Raw genomic sequence first — 23153 nt, 5'->3', positions numbered from 1 at the left:
GGAGCGAGGATGGACTTGTACGAGGTGCACACTGAGGGAAGCTCTGCATGCAGAGACAACTCAGCTGGTGGTGAAAAACGAGACCCACGGTGACTCCTGCCTGGTTCTCTGAAAAACCTGGTATTTGTTCTTTCATGTCTGCAGTGCAGAAATGGCTCAACACTAAACACAGTCCAAAAGGCAACCAGCAACACAAGAACACCCGCTGGCTTCACTGAGCAGCAGTTCACAGCCTCACACACAGCTCTTGCTCTGAAGGTATTTCAGAGCAGCTGAGCAGGCCACGAGCAGCTCGTGCACCTCCACAACATGAAAGCATCCCAAAAAGGGAAGGGGGAATGTACCAATGAGGGACTGGTAAGCAGGGAAGAAGACACAGCTACATTTTAATGTATCTATAAATCCACGTTTGTGCAGTCAGTGGAAACAAGCCACTTGATTTAGATTTACCTCACCTATCAGCCTCCCTGCTCCTGAAAAGGAAAATATTACTAAGGCTTCTCAAGACAGTTAAAAGGAACTTCCCGTAAAGATCTCCCCAGACAAGAAGCACTGGTGACTTCTGGCAAGTTATAAATATACCAAAAGCTCTCCGAAAGTTTCTGACTCCAAGTTTTGCTTTCCCAGTACAGGCTGTCAGAGGAGTCCTTGATGTCTTTTGTAGCTGTACATCACCTGCAGGCTGACTGTAGGAGAGATACAGCTACAGCCTCCCAGTGTAACTCCTGACGTAAACGCTGTCCTGAAGGAACAACAAGGCTCTTTTGAAGTAAAATCACACCACTGGAAAAGCAGCACCATTACTCTGGAGAGAAGCCACTTTTAATAATAACAAAATACGTGAAGGACAACTGTAATGCACAAAGTTTGCACTGGAATAGACCACGCAGGCCAGCACAGCCATCCCAACACAGCTGTCTTGGTCCAAATTCACAGCATTTTCTCCTTAGCATAAAGGTCTGCAAGTGGAATTCAGGAAAACACAGCAGAAAATCTAAGACAATTTCACACAGAGAACACACAAATTATCAAAGTATAAAGGAAAAAATGGATTCAAGCATCTTTATGGAGTGTGTTTAAATACTTTGATTCCTGCCTGAAACTTGCCTCCTGATGGAGGAGCCCATTACGACAAATCCAAAGTCTTTTTGCCACCCAGATCTCTGAGGTGTTCTGGGAACGGGGGGAGGTAACAGTGTTAGCCAAGAACAGGTGGATGAGGAGGGAAGTGCCCAAGTGGCCGATGGCAGGATGTTCTGGTAAGGGAAGGCCACGTGAACACTCCCCCCATGCCTGAAAGAATGAAAGCTAAAGCAAACAGCCTGCAAGCCTTGGTAAATTATCTGTACTGAGTAAGAACCAAAAAAGCCACACAATGTATAAGGAGAGCATTAGGTTCAGTGAAAAATGAAAGATCCCCAGTTTAGGACCCAGTCACCAAGTGTGGATTATCTGAAGTCCTACAGCTGACCAGGGGTTACAGGAAGAGACCAGGAGCTTTCCAGTGCAAGCAGCTCTGCTGACTGACTGCTTGGGCCTAAAAACTTGTTGAGGGAAAAGAAACAGCAGCTCAAATAATGCCCAAATGCTGACAGACTTGTAGGTGTGCTCTAACAGTACTATCAGTGCCTGGAATACTGTGCTACAGACATGATCTAATTAGACACTGATTCAAATATCAACATTTCGTGACTTGATGATCTCTTCTACTGTATCCAAGACCCTGAGAATTTTTTGACATTTGAGAAAACCAAGACAGTATTTTCAGAAGTGGCATGTGAGTCACTTGGAGTCTCTGATGAACTCCTCTGAAGGAAGCAGGCCATTGTGCTGTCCTTCCAGCAAAAGCCACAGTGCATTTGCTGTTTGTGGTGTTTAATCATTAACAAGAAATGGGAAAAAAAATTCCTTTTTCCTAGGGCACAGCTAATGGTAGAATGAACTACCTCATTCATCTAAATAAAGTCAGCTCTAAACCATGCAATAACCATTGAAGTGCCTACTTTGTTAATTATTTCACTGTTTATCTAATTCATTATGAGGGTTTAAATAATCAGCTCATTCAGCATTAGCCAAGATCAGAGACACTAAAGACACCCATTCAGACTCTCCACCCTCCTGTGCCCTGCAGCCTCACCCAGGTCTGCTGGGTCTCTAACCCCCCTGAGAATGTTCAACCACTCCACAGCTCAATGAGAGCCTTCTGAAAGCCTCCTGCCTCTTCTACCATCAGTTCCTCTACAGCCTCTGTGAGCATTTTTGGGATGGTTACCTCCAATTTTATTTCAGGAAAAAAGGTTGCCTTGCAGCATCAACAAGGAAAGCAATCACCAAGGGAGAGAACAGGTGAGCTGCTGCATTGTTAACCCACTTTCCTTTTCCTCACCCGTGCTTTTGAATTAATTATTTTGAATACAGCTGCAACAACCCCTCCTCCGAAAATCAGGACTTGTGTAAATGCACAGTAGAGCTCACTGGGGAAACAAGGGCAACACACCCTCAAAAGGGCACAAGGAATTGCAACTGCTCCTTCCATGTGACCTCAATTATACCCTCCATCCACTCCCTTTCAGAAGGGCACGGGACTTGTGATTGCCTTAAGAAAAAGTGCATTTCACCTTTCCATGCTTCATTTCAGTTTGGCATTTGTGCAGCTCAGCAGGGAACTACCCCTTTGTCTGGCCACGTCAGCATTTGATGAAGGGTTCCTCAAACAGGGGCACCTTTCTTGGAGACACTCACTGAAGTCAGCGCAGGGGCTGGCCCGAGAGGCTGCACGGGCAGTTCCAACACTGCTCTCTCCCTCTCCCGAGCAGTGACCTGATCTTCAGGGGGAGCCTCGGAGGAAAACAAAAATGGCAAAGTGTCTGGGAGCCCCGTACTTGGTGGACAAGCCCATCACAACATCACTCCAAGTGGCAAAACACAACTGGAACAAATCAAAACAAAGCCCAGGCCACGGCCGAGTTCCTACTGAGGGAGTGGTGTTCTCCTCAAGTATTTCCAAACAGTGGTCAGGGTGGGTGGGTGGGTGTGGGGAGTCAAAGGCTTCAGTACAAACTGTTTATTGAAGGAACTCCCTTTAACTGCCCTCCCTCCCACCGCAGTTCCTGGCCCTGGAATCAGCCGTGCTCTGACAAGGGGTGACTGCAGTTACAGCACAGGAGCTGACACCAACCTCTCCACCGGGGCAATAAAAGCTTCTTCAGCTAACAATGAATTAAACAGTGAAACCAATCTTCCATCTAGCAGTCAGACAGGAAATGCCAAATGCTTTACTCTGTTCAGACTGTTCACTGAGCACCTGAAATGATGCAGATCGTTGCTTCACCAGGGATGCTCATCTGGAGATTTACAGAGGAGACAACAAATGCTATTGTAATACAGCCACAGAAGTGCAACTCTACAATGTATGCAAACTCTACATAAACCAACATGTCCTTCTGAGAGATTACAGCAATTTGGGTGTGAGAGCGAAAAGACCTAAATCTGCCCAGCTATAATTAAGACAGCCAAGGAGAATTTACACAGCACACCAATGCCAATTAAAAAAGCTAAACAAAAGCCAACCATTTTCCCTCCCAACTGCTGTGTAGGCACCTGATTTAAAGCAGCTGTGTTATTAAAAAAAACAAAAAAAAACCAAAAAAACACAACAGACAAGCAGCTCTTCTGCACTCCCAACCCTGAGCAGAACTCTGACTCTGCAGGGAAGGGCTCAGTGTATGTTCAGGCCAGCAGAACCTACTTGACTACTGTCCCAGATTTAGCACCAAGAGGAAAATTCATCTCCAGCACAGCTCTATTAAATGAATGTGGTTCCATCTGACTCAAGAGCCAAGGCTGGCTCATGCAACCAATGCACAATTAAGTATCAGGCAAGCAAAACGTTGGAAGGAAGAGAAATTTCCCAAGTGAACGCTATAAAGCAGGATAAATAAACCACAGTGACAAGGGGCAGCTCTGAACGATGACTCCATCACAATCAAACCCCAGATTCTCAGCCACTTCACACAACTGAATACAAGTGTGCTCACTCCACACCCTGCAGCTGGGCAGCCCAACACTGCTCTGAGCACTGGCTCTTCCCTCGTCACCCACTCCTGTACCCCAGAACCATCCTGACCTGTCAAAAAACACTTTTTCCCCAACTCACAGGATCTCTTTTCAGTGTGACTTCTTCACAGCTCCTTTAGAAGATCTGTCAGCCAGCTCAGGCAGTGGAACTCAGGCCAGTACCACAGCAGCTCCCCTACAATGGACAGCCCAACCTGAGCAGAACAACAACAGCAGGAGACCTCAGGGGGCTGTCACCTCTAGCAGCGTGTCTCAGGCACAGCTCTGCTGAATCCATGTCACCACAACAGCTCAGATGAGGGAACACACTGCTTCTGCCAGGAAAAAAACACACGAGGAAAACAAAAGCCAGAGGGGGAAAAAAAAAAAAATCCAACTGGAAGCCTTTTTTTGCCCCCCTCCTGAGTGTAATAATACCACTCTCCCCCAGCTCTGAAATGGCTCAGGAACTCACACAAACACACTGAAAAGACAGAAGCACACAAGAGTGTTTGTCCCGGAGGCACAAAACAGAACTGGGTCAGAAAATTGGGTAACATTTGACTTGCTCAGGCCAACACAATCAGGCAAAACCTGAAGTTTTGATTGGAGAGTGGCCATGCTGGCTCAGAGCAGTTATCTCCTACACCACTCCAGCACTGATGCCTTGAGCAGTGGCAGTATCACGCTCCGCATTTTCAAGAGGACACGCTTGGTTTCATCCTTCCCACTGGCACATCCACAGCGTCCCTTCTTCCCCCACCAGCAAAGAGGAAAAACCTTTCATAACCTTTTCCCGAGCTTAGCTCAAAATCACCTGGTATTTGTCAACAGAAGGAAGAGCTGAGATGACAGAATGTCATCTGAGAACAAGTACCTGACCTTCCTCTCTTGCAACCCCTGCGTGCACCTGCTCAGGTACTGCCATTCCTGTGACACTGCAGCGAGCACAGAAGAGCCCCCAGCTTCCTGCTCCTCTCCATTTCCATCAATCCACTCTGGATATAAAATATCTTAACATAACGTGACCTCCAGAACGGTCAACCCTGCGCTGCTGTACCTGTTCCAGAACTTACACTGCTTCTCTGCTGCTAGAAAGAGTCCCAGAGGCAGAATTTTTCAGGTCTGTTTCTATCCCCTGTCCCTCTGCAATGGGTTTTCCAGTCCCTGCGGTTTCGGTGGTTTGCTTTTGTGTGGTTTTGTTTTGTTTTAATTTTGCTCTCCCATACAAGGAAAGCAGGCAAGATTTATTCCCCCAAAATTGTTGAATCAAGGCGGATAAAGAGGGAAAGGCAGAAGGCAGCATGAAGGCAGCAGAAGTGGATAAACACAGAGGTGAAGGCACAAGGGTGAGACTCTGCAGGGAGACAGACTAAGAGCTATTAACACCACGCACTGAAAAGCGTGTTTAGACAAACCCTGAGGATACACATCTGGAGGGCAAGCACTGAAGTGACCTCGCTCCAAAGCAGGGACAGCAACAGCTCTCCAGCACTGCAGGAAATGTCCCAAGCAAATAAAGGCCCCGTTTCCATTCCTACTGTACAACCTGAAATAATTCTACCACCTTCCAACAATATTCCACATTTCACAACCACCACCTCCTCCAGGTCGTAAGAAGTTCAAACCAGCGTTCATTTTAAAGGCAATGCGTTTCACAGAAGAGGAAACTGAGGTACAGACTGTCAGCAGATGATTCCCCAGCGCCTCCACTTCTGAGCTGATGTGACACATCAGTGGTGAGCAAGAGCAGGTGAGCCTGCAGTGCCTCAGTGGGTGACAGACAGACCCTGCCTCTTCCATCAGCCAAACAGAAGACTCTGGTTCTTTAACTTTCCAGGCCACTAAAGAGCTTGGCTGATAAAGTTTTCCTTTCTGTGCAGCAGATTTTGTGAAATGTCCCACAAGTGGAAGGTTGCCTCTGGAACTCATTTATCAGGAATTTCAGCAATGCTCCACACAGATGTTGCATATCACTTCAGGCTCCTGCTAAAATGCAAAATGCTGTTGAACTCAAACATGAAGGATTAACTCCACAGGACTTTAAACTGCAGAACTTCATGAACATTGACAGAATTCCCTCTCAGGGCAGTGAGAACACACCAGCACTCAAGAGAGCAACAGCCCAAGCAAAAACTCGACAGTCCTCAGAAGTTCCATGCGACGATGCCTCCGGCCAGGGCCCTCAACCCTTTCAGCATCTCCTCCTCTTCCCCTCATACCTTTTTCTTTCCATTTTCCTTGAATTCATGCATGTTTGCTGAACTTCTCCTAAGCATTCCCCATGCTGTTGTCAGGATCTAGTAAATTCTCCTGAATTTTCCACAGTACTTCCTTCTTGAGAAAGGCCCAGTGTTTGTTTGGGGGTGAGGGGGCAGGTCCCAGGGCTGCTGGGGGTGGTGTAGGCCAAGAGGAGCCTGTAAAGCTGGATCCATGACCTCGAGCTCTGTTACACAACAATCCATCCTTTCCCCAAGCCTTCCTCATCCCACAGCCAGGATGCTGGCAGGTTTGTCACCCTCATTTCTGCAATCGTGGCTTTACACGGGAGGGATCAGGCACGGAGCAGTTCCCTGCACCTCCCAGAGAAGCTCAGTACTTGCCTGAATGACTTGGAACTCTGGTGGTTCTGTGTAAGAGCTTCAAAACCAAACTCTTCCGTTCTCTCAAGGATGAAGTACAGAAGGTACGTTAAGAAACACGAGATGCTTCAGTTCCTTTGTGCTTCTTTAACTCTTTAATTTAGGCCAACTTGTTCTTCTGGCCCTGGGTCATTTGTGAACCCCCAGGCTGTGTCACAGCACACCAACCAAGGCACACGAGCAGACAGATCCCAGCTTGGAGAGAAGACAAGGGTACAAGGAAATCCAGACACACTGCTCAGCCTCTCGAGCTTCTGGCTGGAGTGAGTCATGTGAATGTAACTGCATTTCGAGAGAAAATAACTAAAACACTCTCAGGGTTTTTTGGGTTTCTTTCTAAAGTTTTGAATACACTTGTTAGAAGGGCTGGGGAAGAAGCCTCATGTTGCAATGGGAAGTGTTTTGCCTTAGAGCTACAGAGAAAGCAATCCATCCGTTTACAAAATAAGAAACAAAGCAGAAAACAAAAACAGCCCAAAGCTCTTCCAAACAGTTTAGGTTATTGTTACCTCTGCGTTACAGAAGAGGTTTGGGATGCTTCCAAGGGCACATTTCACTGAAAAAGCCACCACCTCAGCACTGAGCAGAGAGCAGCAAAGCCTGTGGGGCTCAGAGCTGAAAGGTGCCACCCTCGGTGGCCTGGCCCCAGAGGATTATCTTTGTAGCCTCCTATTCAGTGCTGTTTAACAGCCCACAGCACACGTTTCAGCTGCTAATTCAACTCCCAGTCAAAAGGGGCAGGAGAAGCAAAGGGATGGTTTCTCCCCAGCCCCCGATTTTGAAGCTGCAATCACCTCTTTATGCACAGCAGTGTCCACACATTCATCCCAGCAGCCCCCAAACACAGAGCTCAGCAACCTGATCCAGACTGCAGGAGCCACAGAGATGGAAGGAGAGACCATCAGATCAGGACAGAAAAAGCAATAAACTACAGGGGAGAGGCTGATGTTTCAAGGCATGTAGCAAGTACTCCTACTGATCCCTGTGCCAGTTCTTCAGCTGAACCACAACTGAAAAGCCAATTTAATAAACATCTCTCATTTCAACAGGCAGGACACCACCAGGAACCAAGAAATGTTGCAGCTCAGCAGAAAGATAATGCAGTGATCATTGGGTGGGTATAATAGAGGGATTATTTTACAATTACAGCAACAATGAAAAAGCAATTTATACAGTAACACGCTGGTGTACTGGCAAGCGCCTGTCCAAAGGGATTAAACAAAAGTCTGACACAGACTATAGACAGAAGAATGTCTTTAGCAAAAGGTTTATTATGAACTTCCCTGGGCGGTCGTATATCGGTGCAATATCCCTTAAAGGCAGTATCTGGCATTTCGATCCCTTTTAGGTAACAGAGGCACACTGCACAAATAAGAAATAAAGAGCACTTTGGGAATTCTTATTTATTTAAAGGAAAGCAAAAGCACACATGAAAAGGATAGGTCACTTCTCAGGGCCTCAGAAAGCACACTGCAGTGGGCCCCTAAACACCTTTATTTCTTGGGTTAAATGGTCAAGGAACCCCCGGGGCAACACTGGGAGTTCCTGGGGAGTTCCTGCTGCAGCAGTGGCTTCCACAGAGCAGGAGGGCTGAGAGGAGAGCAGGAGAGGGGAGAGCCACCCAGAAACAGCCAGCTGGGAGGGAACGGGTCACAGTGGCTCACACCCTGCAGCAACACCCCCAGGGCCCTCTGGAAAAGAGCTGCTTAACACAAACAACCTGAAAGAACAACCTGCAGGTAGATCGGGCTCCCTCTTCCAGAGCAGGGAACATCCAGCTGAGAGGGAAAAAAAACCTGTTTCAGAAGAGAAATTCGGGTAGTTCAAAGGGAGGGCAGATGAACATTTTTACAAACCACAGAGCTTTTAGCTCTGGTTGATTTATTAAATGGGTCGTCCTCTTTTTCCTATCACTTCAGGCAACGGTTGAATTATTCAATGAGCTCCAGTTGACTATGTTGTTTCTAAAACACTTGGGCTACCTCAGGGGAAGGAAGACAAGAGGCAAGGGGGAATAAAAACATGTTTAAAAGTTAAAGAATTTAACAGAAGTGGATCCTATTCATTTACAAGAGGTCTCAAAAGCAGAGAGGGAGACAACTCTAAGTCCCCTGCCTAAGGAAACCTGTACCTCATGGAGAACTGGAGATTAGCAGCTCGACTGCACGGCTCGCTCTGACACCAGCACAAGGTGATGGCCCCTCTGCTGCTCCCATGAAACAGGATTCGTGGCTTCAACCTCAGGGATAGCCACCCTGTGCTCCCAGGAGTTTGCAAACAAACACAAGCTTCACCCCTTGAACTTCCCCACCCCAGCAGAACTGTCAGAAGCATTTCTCCAGCAGTCCAGAGGAGTGTAAAGCTGTTTTCAGACAGTCCTGCAGAGCTCATTAAATGCAGTGCCTCTTTTGCCAGCCCAAAGCAGAGTGACTCTAACTGGGCAGGGAGAGCAGGACCAAAGCCAGTCTCTAAGGGAGGCAAATGCCAAACCATCAGGCCAACAAAATGCCATTCCTCTGAACAGCCCATTTCTCACGGATCACCAACCCCAGGACTTAACTTCACAGTGGCATTTAACTGATGCAAGCACTGTGTGATGCTCATGTGAACAGCGGTTTGTCCCCAGATTTCAGCAGCAGCAAAAGGGGTCGGTCATGAAGGAGCAGATCAGGTCTTGCCAAACTATTTCTCATCGAGCAGCGAAGAGGCACTTGCTCCAGAAGTCGTCAGCTTGCTGGAAGAAAGCCTGTTGACAGCAGGGAATCCTGCTATCATTTGTGTCTAGTCAGTAATCAGAGCTGGATGCGGGAAAACACGGGAATCAATCAGTGTGTCAAGACAAAACCCAATCAAGAAATACATAAAAAAATTAATATAATCAGAAAAGCGAAGGGCCTGACAGCAAATTAATGAAGCCAAAACCACAAACAGTTCTTAACTACACTAAAAAAATAGGAACAAGGAAACCCAAGAACCTCTAAATAATTTACATATTTTACTACTGCTCCCAAAGACTTTCAAACCAGTTATGTGTACTTCAAAACCAGAATGCAGGACTGACAGCTGACAGGAACTCTGGACCTTCACAGGGATTTCCCATGTTCTTGCTATCATGTGTGAGGAACTCTTACACACAGAGATCCCTCCAGGCTTCTCCCTGCTCTCAACATCACTGCCAGGGGGTGCTTTTGCTGTTTTTAACATTTAGAAATCATGTGCTTATGGCAATAACGTGGCAAAAGAATGCAGAGTTCTCCAAAGAGCTGATAATCTTGATGAGTAAGGTAACTTCCCAGTTTCCTTCTAAAGTTATCCAGTCTTTCTGGGAATCGGGACTTCACATCTTTAGTCTTAAACTAAACATCTGAGTTATCTGAAGCCTGCAAATAACTACAAACCAGATATCTGAATATAAACTAAATCTTAAACTAAACATCTGAGTTATATGAAGCCTGCAAATAACTACAAACCAGATAACTACAAACCAAAGATATCTGAAAATCAATGAAGGAAGCAAGCACGTCTCAAAAGCCTGTAGAACTGGTAAAAGTCATCAAAGCAAGAGTCAGAGCCAATTATCAGGGCCCAGACCCTGCCAGCCCTTCCAAGTACCATGGACCAAGCACCAGCACTGCATATTGAATCCTCTCTCTCTGCCCTCAGCTTAGATGGAACAGTACGAGTTTATACTCACTGGATTTATCTTCCCTGAAGAATCCCCACTTCTTTCAATCCTTGTCTTTAATCAAAACACTCCATCCCAACTGCTGCATTGTCCTGGTACCTGATTTATTTCTTCCTGCCATCTCCTGCACGGTTCTGATTGCAGAACAGGCAAGGTCCTTTTCCAGAAATCTCTTAATCTTTTCTTCCTGAGCCTTATTCAGTGTTTTTTCCCAGTTTCTTCTTTGGTTGCCATTTCTATTTGTACAGATAAAGTCTGTCCATTCCAGCAAATCCAGGCTTTCCCATTACTGCAGAAATAGCACTGATGCAGGAATTTTAAACATGTGGGTTTAGTTGATGAGTGCTCACTGGGATAACTATGAATGCAGTGTAAGAATTACTCACTGCAGTGATTTCAAAAGGATACTATAATAGCTTTTTGTAAAAAGGAAGTCTGAGCTCCTGAATCACCTATGTAAAACAATCAAATCTGCCTTTTTATAAAAAAAAAAAAATCCAAGAACACGGTGTTTTTGTTGTATTCCAGTAAAGCTGCTTCATTGTAACGAGGCATATTGCACAATGCCAGTTTTCAGGCTCCACTGTCACTGGGAAATTCTCACTCGAGTAACTTCCATTCAGCCCCAGCCAAGAGCATCAGAATTTGTATAAAGCTGACGTGCCTGCCCGGAGAGCAGCACCCCAAGCAGCCCACTCCAAACAGTCAATGAAGTTTAGTGGACAGACCCCAAACTCAGTACTGAGGACACATCTCTGAAACAATCCAGAATGCCATTCCTGGGAGAAAGTTAATTCACTGAAGCCACTTCCTTTTAAGGTTCATTTTGCCCTTTTTTTTTTTTAATAAGCAAACAAAAGTATGACAGGAATTATGCAATAGACAGAAAAGGGGCAGATAAACGTTCTGTTTGCAACCAGCTGAGAGCATTTGGTAAGCACTTCTCTCCTTCCCTCGCCCTCTTTAAGGGCAACCCTTCCACAGTTGACAAATCAACTTTTAGAAGAGATTTGCAGGTGAGTAATGACTCTTCTCCTGGTGTGGCCACTCTCATGGCACCACTGAGCAGGAAAATTGATAGGACATGGTGCAAATTTGACAGTGAGCAGTTCAGGCACCAAATGCTGCCAAAACTTGCACACCTTTTTTTTATTATTATTATTTTTTTTTTTATTATTATTTTTATTTTTTAACCTTCCCTTTTTGGAAGAGTAGTTACATTAAGAAGAGCAATGCAAGCTTGAGATACACCAACCAGTAAGTTTAATCCAGCTCAGGAAGATCTGCAGAGTTTCTGTTCTAATAACTACCTTTCTCAGACTTTCAGAGGCATCACTTACCCCTCCCCAGAGATGTCCTGCATTAATCCAGTGATGCAGCACCAGCAGATAAGGGGCTGCTAAAGGGCTTTTAGTGACAAAGAGCACAGGGACAAGACGTTGAAGATGAGTAACCTCTCTGTCCAAGGGCTCTCTACAGACCAATCCCCTCGACAAGTCACAGGCGGTCACAGTTCCTCCTGCCAGCCATCAGAGGAGGAAGACAGAGGGCAATGCTCCCGGGGGAAGGGGCCTCACATCTGCCTGGGAACAGAGGAAGTCGCCTGCAAAAGCTCCCTGACAGCCAAAGCGGATCTGCTGGGATCTGCTGGCAGGGCTTGCTTGAGTGCCTGCAATTCCTACAGCACTGACACTGCTGCCTGCTCCACCTCACAGGTGACCCACACCTGCCTGGGCAAACAGAACAGAACACGGGCCCTCTGATGTATCCACACCACCAAATAAACCAGAAACATGGAGACAGGACAGAGGACACTGTGCCCACAGGAGAGCTCTCAAACGGGACACACAACCAGCAGAGGTCAGGACAGCAATCTGGCAGTCTCCAATGAGCCACTTCACTCACTGCACAGGAACACCACACATTTACTTACCTACGTCTCCCATGTATGTTTTTCCATCCACCAGACACAGCTCAGACAGCTGATGTATGAGCACAAACTGCTCACAGCTGTACTTTGTGGGCAGTGTTTCACTTGCCAACGTCTCTTACCACCCAGTGAATACACAGGGAGAAGCATCTGGAGCCCTCCCTGTTGCTGGCAACTCTCACACAGCCAAAAGGGCCCATCTTCAGCCCCGGAGCCCTGTGTGCTTCCTGGCACATCGCCTGCCTGCATCTCACCCACATCGCTGCCAAGGTGTTCAGACATTTAACCTGCCCAAGGACTGGCCACCTGCCTCCCCACAGAGCAGGGGACAGAAATTAGTCATTATAAAGAAAGAACAAGAAACCCCTATACTCCTTTCCTCTCTGCTCTGTGTCCAGCTGAAGGGATTCCAGCAAACACCCCGAGCCTTTAGCAGGAACATGACGGGGAGTGAACAGGGGGCACAACTCTCCTGAATGGGGCAAGACATTACAGGACATCCAAACATGCCTCTCCTCTTTACACTGCTACCTGAGAAATCTCACCTAGGATTGTTACCCAGGATTCAAATCATCACACTCAGTACTTGTATCGTGCCAGATCCTGCACACAGACCACATTCCAGAAGCCATGGTGTGGTAAAGGTGCCTCACTGCTACATCAGCATCGCTCCACTTCACAGCAGGCAAGAAACTGGAATTCTCCAAACCTACTGGAAATCTCACATCAATTCCAGGAAAGAGCTCCACTGGACTGGCTCCTGTCACATTAAAAGGATGTTGTGAAAACAGCCTTTTTGTTCCCTTAAACTCTGGAAATTTCACAGGGAGTATTTCCCCAGCAATGATCCTCCTGCACTTGGCTCACTAGTCTGCTGTCATTCCAAATGCCTCTGGAAACATCAGGAGGATCCACATACCCCAATTAAAAGCTGGCTCATGCTCAACCACACTGCTGAACCACCAAATGTTTGTCCTCCAATTACTGTACAACAACTGCCTCTGCACAACTGCCCCTCCAGCACCACGTCTCGCCACTGGCAATCCTCAGTTTGGGCAACAGCTTTAACTAAATATAGCACTTTTCTAACCAAAACAGTGACGTTTTTCTAGCCATAGTACTATCAATTTAGCTCTGTTACTCCTCAGAGTTTTTTAAACCTGCCTTCAAGGCTCCCCTATCACTATCTTTTATTGGATAAAAGTGGATCCTAGGAACTTAACTGCTGTCCTTCTGATACAACTCCTGCTGTCTTCAACTCCCACACTGAGAGCCACCATGAACTGAGGCCTCTTCTTTAATAAAATCCAAATGAAAGCAGCACAAATGGGTCACTCAGGAGAGGGAGGTCACAACCACACACAGAATTTGCAACCAAACACGTAGACCACGGACGGCAAAATAATGGTACACAAAGATGCTCAGGCTCCTCTACAGAGCTCTCCACATCACGGCTCTGACTCACAGTTCACCAGGCACACACAGAATGCCTGTTCTGCACAGAGCACCCAGCAGCACTTTGGAAGAGGCAGGCAAAGGGAAAAAAGTCAACTCCTCCACATGAAGCAATGGAGCTAGCACAGACATTGCACCCTGAACAGCAGAAGGGATCTATTCCAGTTACCTGCTGTTACCTACCTTTTGTATTTCAGCATTCTCAATATGCCAGGTTACTTCAAAAGATCCTGCTGCTATTCCCATTCACCTGCCATAGTAATCTCTAAATACAGAAAAAAACCCCAACACTAATGGCAGGAGAAGTGCCTGAGCTCCAGGTGACCTCCAGAAGTCCCTTCCAATCTCAGCCACTTGGTGATTCTCTTGCTCCATTTTAGTCACCAATATATATCCTACTGTTTTTGAAACTATAAATCTGCATTCCAGTCCCTCTGCAGACACTCCCCACCTAAAGCAAGCCAACAGGGAAAAAGAAACCTCAAAGCCTTTCTGAATTGCCTCCCTCATATTCAAATCTGCAGTGGCTCTAAACATATGCATAGTAATGACCAGCCTGACTTGGGGCTAAATCAACAGACTTCAGTCAGCACTGCTTTCTTACTGTGGCACAGAAAGCCATGAGTTTCTTTTTGCTCATCAGACAGGTAAACACAGATATAAAAATAAGACTAGAACACTAAAGAACAGTTTGTCTTTCAGATTCTACTCCATCCACATCATGTCTGTCCAAATAGTTAATATGCCATAAGCTGAAGTGATATAAATTAAAATAAGAAATACCCGTTCCACAGAGTTTGAAGCATCTCTCCACTCTTTTTGTACCCTTTCAGGCATGGTCTGAAAGTACACTTCCCAAAAGGCAGAAACACTGAGGTTCTCCCTCAGATAACCTCCAAGTTCCATTCCCTTCACCGCAGAGCACAGCATCCAGGAACTGTAACCTACTTACTTTATCTCAGTAAGTGTTGACAATCCCTCCAGAACTCACTCCCCTTTGAGTAAAACAGCAAAAAGCTCTTTCAAAGTTACCTCCAGCAGCTGACCAGGAAAGTGGAGATGTGCTAAAGCTTGGCCATTCCGCCTCATCTCCCCAGTCCCAGCTGGATCAGATGGCCTGGCAGAGCTGTCTCTGCTCGCCTTCAGCCCAGGGTGATCCTGCTAAAGCGATCTCTTTAAGAAGCCAAAGCATGCAAACATACCCTTCACAATCTCCCTTTTAAAAAGCTCCTTAGAATCCAGTTCTTCGTCAATCATCATTACAAACCCCCTCCACCCTCTGCCTACGAGACCTGACTTACCTAAAGAACAGTTTGCCCATGTTCCCATCCTACAAACTGACCCCTTGTATCAGGCACCTTCACTCACACAGGGAGTGAGAGGCACCTTCTCAGGTGTGTTAATTTACACCTGCAGTATATCCTTAATACTCCAGCAGCATCTGCTCTCTGTCCCACCCTCTGCTTGTTTAGCTTCACATCCCTGCTGCCCGGGATTAATTCCATGTAATCTCTAACAGACTGTCCCCACGATAGTGACACACTGCCCCACATTGCTACACGCTGACATTCACGGCCCCTTCACGAGGAAAGGCTCCTCAGTGAGCTGCTACAGCAGCAGCCACAGTGTGCTCTCGTGTGCTTCCCACTGAATCGACCCTTCTATGGTCACACAAAAACGCACCTGATACACTGCACACCATCTTCATTCTTCACATTCCAATTAACTGACGGAGAGACTGACTTCAAGAGTGCCACCATCATCACCAGATGGCTGAAACTTCAACTCAGCACCAGCAAACAAACCCTCCTGTGCCATCACCACTCTCCATTCAACAGCCTCCTGCTCTCCCTTGGCAGCAGCCCCCCCAGGTAACACAGAGCCTGGATCCAGCCTGACAGTTTGCAGCATTTAAGCCACCTACAAGGCCTCATGGAGTGTAAAGATGGGCAGGAATGTCCTCAAACACCCTGAGTACCATCAGCAGGGCCCTGGTGTGCCTCTGCCACCACCTCTTCCACTCAGACATCATCCAGAGCCTGAGGAGCAGCAGAGCCTGCAGGCCCCCTGCTAGAAATACCTGCATACTCATGTGGGTTCTTGTTAGTTCTGGAAACTGTGAAGGGAGCTGAAATGTTCAGGAGTATGGTACAGCAAGTGAGGCACCAAACAGCTCCCAAACCTCCTTGATAGCCAACAGCTTTCTGCACTTTGAATATCCAGTGAGTCAGAGGAAGGAATATTTGGCTGTTTGAATCAGTGTATTGTCCCTCTAAAACAAGGAGTACTGGGCTATAGAGATTTATCTTCTTTGCATCTTGTATCACTTCAATAGTCAGCTAAATATAGAAAAATGGTAATTATTTTGTGCATCTTTAAAACAACAATTTCCCTCCCAATTAATTTCCAGTTCCTCAGATTAATTATCTACTCAAATTTTCTTGATGCACACACTGCAAGAAGCTGAATGTGTTTCCTGTAAATTAAATCACCTTCAGAGATAATGATGCTCCTAAAACAACTCTGACTAAGCAAAGAATCAAAAATCCATTCCATTAAAGCTGCCTGGACTGGTAGAAGGCAGAAACCAACATCACCAGACAGAGAAACTCTGGAGCTTGGGCCCAAGCAACATGCTGCTTTCACTTGTCAGCACCGTAAGTAGTAGTTCTGGCCTGAGTAAGAACGAAACCCAAGCCTCCCTCAAAACTCAGGGGTCATCACTATTGCTCCCATCATCAGCCACTGTGGAGCTGCACTCAGGAGTCACATCTACTGAGCCTGCAGACGGTCCAGACCCATTTCTGTCATATTCAGTGACAAAGCTCCCGTAAACTTTTGTAATATATGACTGGAAATTTCAGGAGAGAAGTGGAAAGCAGAGGGATCAAGCACTGCCTTCTCGGTGTCAGACCAGAAGCACCAGGAGGGCAGTGGCAACTGCACATGGCTGCACTCAGGGTCAAAACAAACCATGCAGACCTCTCTCCACCCACACCCAGGAAATGATTCATCCCAACAGCTCCTATTATTTCTTCTTAGCATGTCTTTATTCTCCTCTCCCGTGGCCCGATCCCAGCAGGAGCAGTGCTCCAAACACCTACAGCCAAAGCAAGAGAGCTGCCCAAGCTCGGTACCTGTCAAAACCCCTCCCCAAGAGCAACAAGTGCATTCAAAGCATTGGGAGGAACAGAAAGCCCAGCTCCAGAGAGAGCTGAACAGCCCACAGACACTGCCTGTGCGAGCAGAGGCACCGAGTCCCTGGTGTGGGTTACAGAGCTCACTGCACGACACTGCCAGGGCAGCCCAAGCTCAGGTGCCATGGCTGGCTTCTCAGGTGTTTCCTGCAGGTTGTTTTGGTACTATTGAGGGCTGGAGTGCCGTTCTGCGGTCACATGCCTGAAACACTCCTACCACACGCTGGCTGCTGGGCACTCTCTGTCACAGCTCACACTCCTCACCAGCTGCACCAGGACTCGCCTCGGAGCAGCATCTGAACCTGCCCCCATGTGAAACCCAGTCCTCTGGCCTGAACTTGTACAGCTTTTGCCTCACGCTGGAGGCACGAGGGGGCAGAAGATTCCTCACAGAAACAAATTACTTCAGTATTGTACGATCAGAACACAAGGGGGAAAAAAGAAATTTCTTATCACTCAAAGCTCTGTCATCCGAGCACGACAAAGGGGAACGTTTAGAACAAAGCGTGTCTGAAATCAAATCGCTGCTAAAAGCTTACACAATTCAAGCCTGTCTAGATTACTAACTGTCTAAGTGGAAATGCTCAATCAGACAACAGAAAGAAGGCAGGGTTAGCAGACAATGCAACGATCTCATAAAATATTTAAGCAGAGCATGAGTCCATTGATAACATGCACTTGGTCTGATACAAAGATGTGGGACTTGATTTCTTTTCTCCCCAAACCTTTAGCATACTGTTATGTGTGGGGCAGGGAGGGAAGAAAGAGCCAGGCAGCTGTCCCAGAGTATAAAAATTACAGCATTTTTAATTCACCTGCTCAAAATTCAAACAAAGACACACATTTTTCTAAACCAAGAATACCTGAAGGGGACCAGGTAACAGGACTAAATTCAGTTTCTCTTCTCTAAATTCTGGGATAACCCCAATACTGGACAATCACACAGTTTATTGGGAAAATGCAATCAATACCAGAAATGTAAAATATTAAAAGAATAGTTAAGGCAGATTTCTCTACTTCTCACAACCACTGCAGGATGGAGCTGCACAGTTCTCCCACTACTGCTGGGTTTATAAATAACTGGATCTGAATTAAACACAGAAGATTAATAAAAAATTGATGTTACACCAGAAAATCTTTTTGCTCGAGGTGTCCTCCCCCTCCCCCCAAAGCTGAAACACCGATGCAATTTTTCCAACAATAAAATAATTACTGTTCTGGTACTGAAGTTGCACAGGACACCCCTGACACCAAGGCAAGGGGCTAAAACTGCCAACAAAGGCAAAAAGGGTCGGGTCATTAAGCTGAAATCCCAGGTGACCAACACCTCACTGGGGAAAGAGTCATTCAAATTTCATAAACTCACTGAGCGACTAAGGTAGGCAGAAAGCATGCTGGTATCAGAGGGAAATGAGTGCTGACCTGGATTTGGAGCCCAGCATCACCCACACAGCCTCACAGCCCGTGCGGCCGGCAGGACAGGCGGCATTCTGGGACATGTCCATTACAATTAGGAATGAAATAACTCTGTGCAACGGTGCTGAATGGCATTTTCTCTCCAGAGACCACAAGTTCCAACTGAGATTTCAGCTGTGCAATCAGATTTCCACTCTTAACTCTTTCATTTCCAACGCAATCGATCTGCTCAGACGCTCTTCCCTTTCCCTCAATTCTCAGCTGAATCCAAAGGCACAATTTTACAGAGCCCCGGCCCTGCCTGTGGCCCCGAGTCTGGGCTGGGACAGCCCTTCTCCAGAGTTATGAGACACAGGTCCTGCAGGATACCAGCTCTAAACTGCTGTGGGCATTATCAGAACCCAGCCCAGAATTTCAGGGACCCGGAAAAGAAAAGATAATTAGCACTGTAAGCCAAGGCTGAAGTGAACTGCTCAGCCAGGGAAAATGGGCAACAACTCTGAGATCAGTCCTGCAGGGCTGCCAGGGCCAGGACTTGGTTTAGTTTGTCCAGTGGAGATCATCACCTTGCACTACCCCCCACACACGGCCTGTGCACCCTCCCAAACACTCTGCCCAGCAAAGGGAACAGCCTGTGCTCATTCTGGATGGAAGCAGGAGCCATTCGGAGCTGCATCCCCCCACCAGGATGGCATTCACAGCACAGCAGAACCACAAACCAGTACTTCTACCTGGGGTATATCTTGTGGAGTACCCAACAAAGCCATCATCTTGACCTTTTGGTCTCAGGAGAACATGGAGTTGACTTTTACAGAGTGAAGAAAAGTACCTTTTCCAGATTGGTTAGCCACCCAAAAATCTCCAGGAACCGTCAGAAAAAGCACAGCGTAGGTGTTGTGTTTCAGTCGTTAATTTAAAATTTAAACACATTTTTTAAAAACACTTCTCTACCATTTACAACCACGAGTAAAACTGATTCTCCCTGTCCCTTTAAAAGAAAACTCTGGATTCTTTAGAAGAATAAAACAAAACACTTAAGGGAATTTTAAATACAGGAAGGAGGGATAAGAGCATGGGGGAAGAGCCCAACAGACTTTGTAAATATTTTTGTGATTCCAGTTGCCAAAACAGTATCCACATAATATACCTCAGCCAAGTTTCTCTGAGCAAGAAAATTCAAAGAGCAACAATTCATGAAATACACCCCCACATTTGCAGTGTATTTCTGCCAGCACCTCAGCTGCTGTGGACACGACTCTTCCTTTACTATCTTCATTTACATGGCAGATGCTGATTTTACCACTGCCTCTTTTTCTGGAAAGGCTCTGGAATTCAGCCAAGCTTGGGATGGGTGTTACACAATATCTGCTGTGCCTCTCGGTAGAGGCAGCAAAGGAAGAAATTACATTTTATTTGAGTACTGAAAAGTTTGTACTGGCACTGCTGAGCTGAAATTTTAAAGTGCCAGCTTTGTGAGAGAAACAAACATAAAACTGATCCCATGTAAATGAAACACAAAGATGATTTTGACTGGAGTCTCAAAAACCAAGGAGAAGAACTTACTGGACCAAGAGTGTGCCACACTAGATTTAAAGAAACTTGCAGGCAGATGCTTCAGTTCCTATTTACACATCAAAATCAGCACTCTCCCTCTCGCTCTGCCTTATCATACAGCTAGTGGAAGATACCTGAGTTTGGACCACGAAATACAGAAGCTACAACTGTAAATAAGGTCCATTATTAGTACATAAAAAAGAATTAGTGCTTTTTGCACCTCCTTGCAGTCACAGAAGGGTGCAGCATCACCTCCTGTTTGCCTCATATATCCTGAATGTTATCCAAGGAAGTCGCCTTTGCTGTCCCCTACACCAGAAAATGACTGATGGCTGCTGGTTCTGATGTAATTACAAATGGCTCTTCCCTTCAGAAACAACCTGCTAAAGTGAATGCTGTACCTCAGAAGCGAAGTATTGCCCTTAAAAACTGCCAACGGTGCACACTGACACACGGCCCGGGCATTCCTGTGCCACTGAGCGGTGTCACCGCTGTCACTGACTGATGAAAAGCTGACTAGGAACGAGAAAAGAAACGGGATGTGATAAGATTGCATCATAAAATACAAGATAAATGTGTCGCTGTGACCAAGATGCATTGTAACCTCGGGTAATAAAACAACGTGTCTGGGTAGAAAGAACGACCCAGAGGAGATGAAATTGCTGAGGACAAACGGGAAATGTTCCTCTCCTGGCAGACATTTCCTCACATTCACACACGCTAATTGGAGAGATAGATTTTTAAAACTCTTGTAAACATACTATAGTCTATTCCTGTTGGGCAAAGAGGAGAATGAAGAAATGGAAAGTATAATAAGCTTATTAAAATGCATGGAGAGGGGGTGAGGAAAAAAAAATTACAGAAAAAAACCCCAGAAGCTGCAGCATCAAGTTCTGACACTTATTCCTTGGACACAATCAATCACCCTGCAGAAGACAATGCCATAATGAGCAGACTTCAGAAAGCTGCCATACATTTAATAAACAAAGATACACTAACTTGCATGGCAGTGCTAGAAGGTAAGGACAGGCTTTCCACATAACTGATTAATTGAAATTTTCATCCAGAAAACCGTGTGCTCAACTTCACCCAACCACCTGTGTCAGCTGGCACCCGCTGCCACTGCCCAGGTTGCCTCCCCTGCCGGAAGGAGGGTGGGATTTGCAGGGCAGGCAGCAGGCTCAGCCCTGCCCAGGCTGCCTCCCCTGCCGGGAAGGAGGGTGGGATTTGCAGGGCAGGCAGCAGGCTCAGCCCTGCTCAGCCCGGATGGCTGCAGGGCGTGTGCCATGCACATGCAAACACTGGCATTATGCAGGTCTCCAGTTCCCAACTTTCCACGACTTTAAGAGCTGCCATTCTGATGCCACAGCGAGGAGAGAAGGTTACACCAGCAAGGTGCCTGGAAGTAAACGATGTCCTTGGGAGAACACGACCACGAGCTGCTGCAGAACTCCTCACGCACCCAACCGGCCAAGGCCTACTTGCTGCTGGGCCTGGGAGCCAAAAGGGCCTTTATTCCCCCTACACTGAATTCTCCTGAGAATCCTACCAAAAGAGAGGGATGCAAATAAATACCTTCAGATGCAAAACTCGCTAAAATAATTTGAAAGCGTTTACAATTCAAACAGCACAACATCCTGATCCCGCACAGGACCTGTTTATATATTTCAGGGCTCCACCATCCATAAACCACTTTATCAGCTCCTTAATCAACTCTAAGTTGGTACTTTGAAAAGACCTGGAACATTCCAGATGATTCTTCTGATCAGTGTTACACTACACACACCCAGAGTAATGCTACTTAAATTAAATCATCTTCTCATCTCCTCCACGTATATATTTTTATACACACATATATATATACACACAAACATACACAAAAATACATTCTCTACAGTATAAAAATAAGCCCTCACACTCTGATTTCATTACAGGCTTTCAGGAACATCTCTCTGAACATTACAATAGTCTGGCTGAGAAAGTTCTACTAAAAATAAAAGTTCAGAGCTGTGCCAAGTGATTTAGCTTGAGGAGGCAGAAATTCCAAACCTCAAAAATTCTCCAAGTTTACTCAGAACAGTTTTCACTTTGTTTTTTGAAGGCTGAAGTGTTGTGATGCTAAGGATAGATGTGTGGGATCAGCCAAAAGGGAAAACTCAGGCATTTCAATTTCCTGCTGTAAGCAGGTGCAGCTTTGACTCATCAGAGAGGCAGAGAACACCACTAAAGCTGTGAATTTTCACATTACTGCGGTGTACGGGGAGCACTGAGCTCATGGAGTCACCTCCCCTTAATGACAGAAGGGATCCTGCCTGCCCATCTGCAGATACAAAAGCCTGTGCTTCCCTAAAAAGCAAGTGCTGCTCATCAGGCTCCTCTCAGGTACAGTCACAGCTGTTCCCTCTCAGGCACGCAGACAAATGAATAAAAAGGATCCCAAAGCCTGGCTGCAACCTAATGAGATACAGGAGACACAAAGGACATTGTGAAATGTGAAACTATCAAAGTCTCACTTGGAGTTTTCCTTTTATCCAAGAATCTGAAATATGCTCTCTCCAGTCTCCGGATTTATTTCAGGGATACCACTCACTCTTCAAACCTCCACCGGAAAAACAAAAGCAAAAAAACCCCTACTAGCAAAATCCTGTGTTTCGTTTCTCACACGCTACTAAAACAACAGTAGCTTTTAAAAAATATAGGCTTTGTATTGCTGCTCTCTGTTCTTGAGAAGATGTGACCAAAACAAGTGTGTTCAGAGCTGCCAGGCCAAGTCATCTGAGATATGAAACCCCTGTACTGTCACCTTGTTCACCAGCAACAGCAGGTACAGCAACTCCTGCCCACACACTTATCTTCATTGCTTGCCCTTTTCTTTCTCCTGATAACCTGCTTAATACACAGCCACTTCTTCTTCAGCCCACACAATGGTCCTAAAACGTGTTTGCATAACCAAGAGGGTGACCTGGTACATACTGTGGGAAACCAAAGCCAGCAGCAGAAAGGAGCAGGATCTCCCTAACCCCAAAGCTGAATTTCCCAGTCACACAGTAATACCCTCAGGTATTTCCAGAAAGGAGAACAAGCAGTGGGGAAGTCTGAAAACAGGGGATTCTCAGAGGTTTCCCTGCATACAGTTGCACAATTTTGCTACCACAGAGGAAATAACTTGGAGCAACTGAGGAACGGATGCAGGAACACATAAAGACATGCTGAGAACA

At 46.2% G+C, this 23153-nt stretch overlaps 1 protein-coding gene across 4 annotated transcripts in view; it reads right to left on the bottom strand.

The window, feature by feature from the left end:
• Positions 1 to 23153, bottom strand: part of ARVCF (ARVCF delta catenin family member) — a 215231-nt gene that overhangs the window by 92554 nt on the left and 99524 nt on the right. The gene's annotated exons all lie outside the window — the stretch shown is intronic.

Source organism: Empidonax traillii, unplaced genomic scaffold (genome assembly GCF_003031625.1).
Source record: "Empidonax traillii isolate 1590-97213 ecotype Southwest subspecies unplaced genomic scaffold, ASM303162v1 scaffold361:size2146424, whole genome shotgun sequence".
In the NCBI taxonomy this organism is placed as follows: domain Eukaryota; kingdom Metazoa; phylum Chordata; class Aves; order Passeriformes; family Tyrannidae; genus Empidonax; species Empidonax traillii.
Note: the sequence above shows the minus strand (reverse complement) of the source record. Positions and strands in the feature narration are given on the sequence as shown.